Source organism: Arachis ipaensis, chromosome B3 (genome assembly GCF_059453495.1).
Source record: "Arachis ipaensis isolate K30076 ecotype BB chromosome B3, ASM5945349v1, whole genome shotgun sequence".
NCBI lineage: Eukaryota > Viridiplantae > Streptophyta > Magnoliopsida > Fabales > Fabaceae > Arachis > Arachis ipaensis.
The window spans coordinates 52230533-52239726 of record NC_142438.1 but is presented as its reverse complement, the minus strand read 5'-3'; the positions used below and the strand labels follow the sequence as shown (position 1 = coordinate 52239726).

General features: G+C 33.2%; 1 pseudogene; it reads right to left on the bottom strand.

Annotated features, from left to right (window-relative positions):
- Positions 1-282: 282 nt before the first annotated feature.
- On the bottom strand, positions 283-1226 carry LOC148570636 (uncharacterized; annotated as a pseudogene).
- Positions 1227-9194: the final 7968 nt, after the last annotated feature.

The following is a 9194-nucleotide window of genomic DNA, read 5'->3' as shown; positions in this document are numbered from 1 at the left end:
ATATTCTAAAATATTAATTACTTAGTTCAAAATCATATAAAAAATCCTTTTTATTTCATAAATACCAACTATATGATTCAAATATAGAAAATAATCCAATAATTGTAAAATTGGATAATAACCATAACTTATCTCAAATTCAATAAATCCAAATTTGCCTTAATTATCTTTAATAAAATAATTTCTGAAATTAAGGCTATAAATAACAATATGATTTGAGACTTGATCATAATAAGACTTTTCAAAAGTTCTGGGTCTTACACCTCACCTTCCTCGTCGCCATCAATGGCGCAAGATCTCTTCAACAATTTCTCGTTCTCCAAAACCCTGAAGCTCAAGACCAAGCAGCAAGAGCTTCTGATCCGCGTCACTGTCCTCACACTCATCTACATCCTAGCCTTCAAATACACCAGTAACCAACAACACCAATACATAAAGTGGCACCAAATTGATGATAAACACATAACCACCCCAAGCCAGAATTCCAAATCTCCTTGCTGAAGAAGTAAGCAACGAGCGTGGTGTTGGAGGCGAAAAAGGGCGCCGTTAGGACGCAAACCTCGCGGATGTGGACTGCAAAACGGAAGAAGCGGAGGACCCAGTAGAGCGCGGCGGCAGTGAGCATGAGACCGGGGTAGAGGGTTCCGCCGATGATGCGTCCAAGTGGGTACCAGCTCTCCGAGTCGAACCAATTCCAGAACTTCGCCGTGAGGGCGCTTCCTCGACAGGGATCTGTTGCTGTTCCACTTATGATTCTTCATCATTATTGTTGTTCCCTCCCTGATGCTTCTTTTGCTGGTTACTTCTTCTTCTCTCTTCTCCGTAACTGTGGTAGTGGTGGAGAAGCTTCCGCTGATGCTGCATGGTTCTTCTGAGAGCTGAGACACTACCTCTGAGACTTCACCTTCTTTTTTGTTGATGATAATGGGGTTGGGAATGGGATGTGGGTTCTTTGATTCGATTTTGTCATCAGGGTTTTGAAGAGGAGGCAGAAGGGTGTCCGATTCTGGCTTCAAAATTGGAACTTGATTTCGTTTGGCAATGGGTGTTTCTGATAGGACCTCTTTCACAGACTCTTCCTCTAACACTGGTGGTGGTTGCCGCTGTGATATTTGTTAGTTAAGGTTTGAGTTGGGGAGAGAGGGTGTAAGGTATTGTTTGGAAGTTTGATTATTTTGGCGATATGGATTTTGGTTTTGGGTCTGGAATTTGCTGCAGCAACCCATGTGGATGTTTGAAAAAACAATGCGAGAGGGTTGAAGTTTCAGAAGGTTAGTACTTAGTAGTGGGAAGAGTGGTGCCACTTTATGTATTGGTGTTGTTGGTTACTAGTGTATTGATGTTACCATTTTGCGCATTGATGACGACGAGGAAGGTAAGGGAGCGAGTGTTGAGGAAGAAGGGGCCAGAGTGGGGGTTGAAGAGAGAGAGAGAGAGAGAGTGAGTAAGAGAGAGAGGGGTTGAAGATAAGGTAGGGAGTGCCACGTAGGATCGGATTCCCACGAACCAAGCTTAGATCCAAGTCAGGGCACTTTTGTCACACGGAAGGCATCTATTATGGGTATAACTTTAGTTTCAGGCTATCATGGGTACAAATGTCAGCGTTTTCATCTGTCATGTGTACAAATGGTCATTTATTCTTACAAAATAATATTCTGCAAAAAATTGGGTCAGTTGGAAAAAAGAGAGTAGATCAGTTGTTATATAGGATTCCAGTTGCAGTTGGTCAAGGATTTGTAAAGTTTGATTTGTTTGAATTACAGAACGACAATGACTTGCAAGTAATATTTCATTGTTGTATAAGCTTTCTGGAGATCCGTACTACAGAGTTGTATATAAAACTTGAAGATGTGGTTGGAAGTTCTAGAGGATCGGCTCCAAATCCTCATTCTGTGAGAACTATCAGAGCATCTAGCTCTACTCCCGTCGGTTTAGCTGCTGCAGATTTAGCAACATCTCTTACTTTCGCCGTAAAGTTAAATCGTGAAGTGGAACATGCGTGGGACATGGAGATAATCGTACATTTGGTAAGCTTGCTCTTGTAATATCATCACCTGTTCGGGTTGCTCGGGACCCAATAGATGCTAGCAAGGCAGATCCAAGAGAAGAAGCTCTTGGCAAGGACGATGACGATGTCGAGTCTCTTACTAATAGTGACAAGGACATAAGGGCTATTCCAGTTCGATCCACCAGCCGTCCGTCTGAGGATTCAACCACACAGGAATTTCCTCCTCATTTGTCAATCCTCAATCTTGATGCTAGGGGTGAGCACGGGTAGCGGGTACCCGATTATCTGTCCAAACTCAAACCGAACCAATTAAATTGGTTCTGGAACCAACGGGTAATCGGGTTCAAACCGATGGTCTTTGTTAGTGATTGATTCGGGTATCGGTTCTGGGGGTGCGGAACCCGAACCAACCCGCGAACCCGATCATATACTAATTAAATAAAAAAAAGAATATATATATATATGAATTTTCCATTAGACAAAGATTATTCACTATTAATATGTTTGGATTTTAATGAGTTTAGTTTTTAATGTATTTGGTGTTTAACATGTTTGGATTATTTCTATTGATGTTACATGTTTATTGTACTTGTTGAATTTTTAAGATAAAAATTTGGTTTTTTTTATGAATTTCAAAATCATCGGGTACCCAATTACCCGAACCGAACCAATCCGTTCTTAATCGGTTTGGTTTGGTTCGGATACATGTACAAAAAAACACAAATCGGAACCAAACCGAATCAATTATATTTTGATCGGTTCGATTCTAATTTTACCATAAACGCGAACCAAACCGACCCGTGCTCACCCCTACTTGATGCCATGGCTGAGTAGCGATTTTTAAATTTGGTCTACAGGATTGGACAACCTGAATCGTTTCGGACTCCTACACTGAATGAGTTTGCCATCAATTTCAAAATAAGGAAGAGGTGGTTCTTTGTGTGAAGAACTATAGTATTTATCATGGGATTGAGTATAAAGTGTAGAGTGAGATCACGTAAAGTATCATGGCAAATGCAATGAGTTTGGAAATGGGTACAACTGGTTGATTCGAGTGACATTTCGACAAAAGAAATGATATTAGAAGGTAAGACGATACAATGGATCCCATACATGTTAGGTGGCTGAAATCTCGAGTGATCACCGACAGCTAGATTATCATATCATTTGCAAGGTTCTGAAAACTGAACTGGTCATCGAACCGCTCTAACTACTGATTCACTGGTTTACTTGTTCAACCGATTTAACCGTAGTTCAACCGAAATAACCGTTTTATAATAAATAATAATTAAAATATAAATAAACACACTAAAACATAATTATAGTCTAATATAAATTTTAAAATATCATTAAAATTAAAATTATTACATCAACAAAAATGTTATAATCTCATCTAACTATAAATTCAAAAGTCAAATAATAAAAAAAATTCAATAGAATGAGTGTATTCTATGTTTTAAAATTTAATATATATTTAATAGAGGTATATATGTATTATAATTTATTTATATTAATATTTAAATTATCTATATTATTATTTATTTATTTAATATTTTAAATAGAAGTATATACCTATGATAATAATAAAAAAATTACATTAAATAAATACTAAAAAACAATATATATCATAATAAAAAGGAAAAAAATTGTAAGGCCAAAATAAAAAGGTAGCCCATATATCCATTATCCAACTTAAGCAACCCTATCACCATGACACCCAAAAAATAAAAGAAAAAAAAAACTATCACTTATCTTCACGTCCAAAAACAAAAAATACTATCCCTTATCTTTTATGTTTGATCATAAGGAAAATTCTACTGTGCTGAACCAAAGATCCTTCAGCACCCGCGGATGTTACGTGTCTTGGCCATAGTTAGAACGCGTGTACAGAGAAAAGTAATGTCGTTCTCAATATAGTGGATGGTGATCTTAAGAAAAGTCACGGTGGGCCCTGCCGTTGACAGGGTCTGTGACAGTTATCCGTGCTTAGCGGAAGATTTATTGATGATAATGAATATAATTAACAATAATATAATTGGGGTAATTAATTTTTTTTATTAAATGGGCGGGCCGTTAAATAATTACCTAGATGAGCCTTGGATATTGAACATGTAGATGTGTTGGTCTGGAGGAAAAAGATCCAATGGTGTGAAGGAAAAAAAAAAAGGATTGGGCATATGGTTAAACGTAATGCATGCCTAATTAACTTTTATATTTGAGTCCAGTGTTAGAAATAGTCTGATTTCTGTATGTCATATTTTTTATGTTTTAAAATGTCTTAATCGGTGCAAGGGGTTGTTTTTTGCATTTTAACTTTATTTTTAACAAAAGATAAAGTAATCTTACAGTTAGTTAGTTGATTGTGTGTTTTAATTAAGAAGGGTTAAAAAAATGTTAGATATAAACAGTATCCTGAAATTCAAATAGTCGAATGAGTTTTAAAATAATGAATCATCGACAAAGTCGTTTCCAATATTATACATGATTAAGAAAAATGCAATTTAGTATTTGTGGACATCTATAAACAATAATATTAAAATAATTATTTAATATCTTATAATATATTAAGGGGGAGAATAAAATTATAAATAATTTTTGTAATCATATTATATCAATTGGAATTTTCATACATTAGATTAATCATTTGAGATTTATTTGATATATGTTATAACAATATATGTAATTAAACTAAATTGTTTATGTATTTTAAAAATTTATATTATATTGCATAGGCCAAATCACTGACGGAGGGTGTGGGTGAAGTGACGGGTTGGGTCCTCTTTTTTTTTTTGGGTATAATATTTTTCCAAGCCCATTCAAATTTTTTAACCAAACTGAGACCCGAGCGTTAAAAACCAAAAACCAATTACATTACATTATATTTAATCTACAATTAATTAGCTTACTGTTATTTCTAATATGTTTGATTAGATACCTCGATTTTTGCACCCCTACTGAATTGTAGGACCTTCTACTGCCTTCAACTGCAACACATGCAGAAGCAGTAAATGTTTCAACGGGATACGTGTTCCCACCACATTAAGACAAACAAGAGCAACACCTGCTGAAGAATCTTTCTTTCAGCATAGTAGCATCTCCCTTGATCATAATTACCACACCACATTCCGTAGCAACCTGCAGAGTGCAGACACGATTTCCTAAGGAGAGAGAAAAGCAACGCGCTAGGCATACCATATTTGCTGCTCTAATCAGAACAAATCAACAAATCATCACCGCGCCATTCCGGTTCTGACGACGCCATGCCGTTCTGAATCCATTACACGCCCTAGCGTTGTGCCTTTCCGAATCCTCACTCCTCAGTATGTCCCCGCGCTGGCGTTCTGGATTTGTGGTTGTTGTGCGGCATTCTGGATCTGCGTTGTGTAACACTCTATTATATAAAATTTAAGTTTAGGCCATAAATCAAAAGTGGTAAGATATTATGACATCTAAAAACAAAAATATACAGTAAATATATATAAAAGATAATTTAACTAAAAACTTTAAACAAAAGAATAAGCAAAACAAAATTTAAATCTCATCGCACTCAAAACGTTGAGAAAAGAAAGTGTAGATAATAGAAAGTAGAAGGGACAATATATATACAACTCAAAAAAACAAACTAAAAGACAAAATATCAATTTTAATTCTACGAATCGACCTCTAAAATCAATCTCTAAAAGGGACAATACCAATTTTAATACAACCATAAAAAAAACACACATACACAGTTACACACACATGCTAAGCCCCAAAAGTAAACACACACACATACGCTAAGTCCCAAAAGTAATAGATCTTCACTTTTGAGGGAGTCTCCAGCACACTCAACAAGGTATCTCACGTTCTATATCTGAAAAATAATAAATATGTATGAAATAAGAATCAGGGATTCTCAATATGGTAACAGTGCTAAATAGATAAAATATAAAGTTTTGGGAAGCAAATGATAATCCTAAACTTCTACAATCCAAATCAAAGCCTAGAGTTCTTACTAACCAGAAATATGGTAATTCTACCTAGGGATTCTAATCTATCTCTTCAGTTTCAGTTCTCTACAAACCTCCCAATCGCCAGTTTAAAACAACCCTCAGCGTTACCTCCACCAGCATGAGGGATCTCTCAAAACAAACACATATAAGGCATACAAGTAATACACAATTAAGAAAACAAATACAATATTTAAGTCACGTAGCATATAAATATAGATAAACAATTAGGCAAATTCAAACACAATATGCATACTCAAACAAATCATACAATACTCTGCTTCATAGCCGATGAGTCTCATCTGTCGGTTATCCAACCAAACCCGACATGTCCAGTAACGAACCCTGGACAGTCTCTGCGTGTGCGCATCCCCAAGAGTATAATTGTCCGGCCACACTTGTAACGCAGGGTTAAGAAAATCTCAACTCTCAACATGGAGCAAGTGGAGGTGAGCCGCTGCGTCTACCCAAGAAGATGCAGATAAATTATAATTACCAACCTAGAGCAAGTGGGGCGAACCACACCCTTGCATCTATTCAGGAAACTCAAATCATCTTAATCCGGAGCAAGTGGGGGCGAAACCACAACCCTTGCGTCTACCTCAGAGGTACATTCTCATATATTCAGGAGGAACAAAGAAGGTGATCCTCATCTTCCACCATCTCACTGAAGTTACATTTTCAAAAAAAGAGTTCAAGATGAACAATCATGTCCAATTCAGTTTTATAATTAAAATATAGTTTTATAATCAAAATATGTATCTTCAAATTTATCTCCACTATACTCTCATATGTCTTTTTTAATCCACTCAGTACACTCCCCAAAACACTCTTAAATGAGAAGCCGGTAATGGATGAAGTCAGAAGTGAGTTTTAAGAAAGGGAGTTTTGAGCCTGAGAGAAGAAGAAAGCCGAGTCTAGGATTAGGTGAGAAAGGAGAGAAGCGTCATATTAGGATTTTTGAGTGTTTAGGTTAGGGTTTGCACTTTTTAATTATGATATTTATATTATTCAACTATATATTTATTTATTTATTAAAAATGTCGATTTGCGGGTCTGGGTATCGAATCCGTAGATATCAATGCAATATCCACACTATCTAATCCTATCAAAATGCGGATCAGATAATATTTACAAAATACATATCAAATAACGAATATTATGCGATCTACGTGTAGTCCTAATTTAAACTCGGTCTATTAATAATTTTGAATTACTATATATCAATAAATATAAAGAACAATGCACTAAGGAGGATCGCTATCACTAAGAATGAGTCTTGGAGATTCTAGTTGATTGCCGTGGCCTTGTTGAATTTTGTGTACCTCAAATTACTTAGATAATTGTCTAGACTCTATATTTGTGACGCTAAAAGAGGTGACATAGATAAGATTGAAATAGGATTGTTACGGTGGCAAGTGCAATTGAGAGTAAAATTAGATAATTAAAAAGAGAAGCACCTAGAGATGGTGAGAATATGGTGAACTCATATAAGGATCTAGGTGTGTCTAATGAGAGAGGAGTTTAATTGTAGTTACTCGGTCACCATAATTGGGCGAAAAAAAAAATACATAAAAATTGATATAAAAAAGTGCAATTGAAGTTAGGTAAAGTTGAGAATTTTTTATATCATTAAATATGAAAGATAAATATATCAATATTAATAAGAGATATATATTCTATCCAGCTAATTAATTCAATATTTTGTTAACATTTGAATGATTTAAGAATGCTAATTTTGCTATCTATGTTTTTTAACAAATACGAATTGAATAAATAATTTTCTAAAAATTAAATAAACTAATATTTATTTTAAAAAAGTATTTGCTTTATTCATATCTAAATTATTAGCTGCAAGTGTTTTCTTATCAAAATTTTTAAGGAAGAAGATAGTCTAAAAAAATTTAAAAAACACAATGAGTTTACGAAAAAATTACATATCTAATATGTTTACTCTAATTATAAAATACATGTTCAATTCTATATTTTATTTAAAGGAATTAATTATGGTCTTATCATGACACAACTTCACCATTATAATAAAAATTGGTTGAAAAAAATTGATGCTCTCTAATTTGACAGAAACTTTGAAAAGGAATAATGTTCTATTCTTGAATTTACTTAACTCTTTTCAATTATATAAATTTTAATCCTAATATAATTTAATGACACTAAATTGATAAATTTTTATAAATATATTTGTTTAGCATTTAATTAGATATACTATGTGTCATATAATATGAATTAATATTCTATATCATTAATCATTTACAAAAACTATTAATTGAATGATTAAAGAATAAAAATAATTAATATATAATTTTTGAAGAACTATTTTAATTAATAAAATATTTCAAGGACGAATTTAAAGAATAAGACATCTTTTACGGACTAATTTAAATATTATTCATACTTAAGTTATAATATACATAATTACTATGTAAAAATGATATTTTTTACTACTCTCATTATATATTTTATCCTAAGCTCTGCCGCAAAAATATTTAAATGTTTTCTACCAATTATTTCATACACGATGAATAATGTATAAAAATCCTCATCAGTAATCTTTAAATTTAGTGAATACCTATAAATAGTGAATAAATTTATCATCACAAATCTCATTTAATAAATACTAATATGCACCTTTGAGTAAAATTCTTTGCATTTGGGACATTTGTAACCATCTCTTTCGTCTTTCATAGTTAAAGGATAAACCTTGGAACTCTTCTACCACCAAGAAGAAAAATTCTTCACTACTTCAATGGTCACACAAACTGTCTTTTGAAATTTGGTAGTTTAATAAATTAAAATAGTGTCACTAGATAATTAAGCTATTTGCAAAAATCTGGAATACAAAAATTTTAGAATGTAATCAAAATATATAAAAACCTCTATAAGATCTTTAATATGAAAAATTATTTTTGTACTAAGTCGTATTCAAGAATTATCTTCCAGTAAATAGAAAGTTCTTTTTTCGATTGGTGTAATCTGTGTTGTTGTCTCGATTTCAATAACCATTATCCTTTATTCGAACAAAATAAAATTAGCATTACAATTTTAAAGATACAATCATACAGAGCAATATATACATTGTAATTATAACTTTTAATAAACCAAAAAAATTATACATTTTGTCTAAATTTTTTAATTTCTTCTAAATCAACATTGATCATCAATATAAAATTATGTGTTAT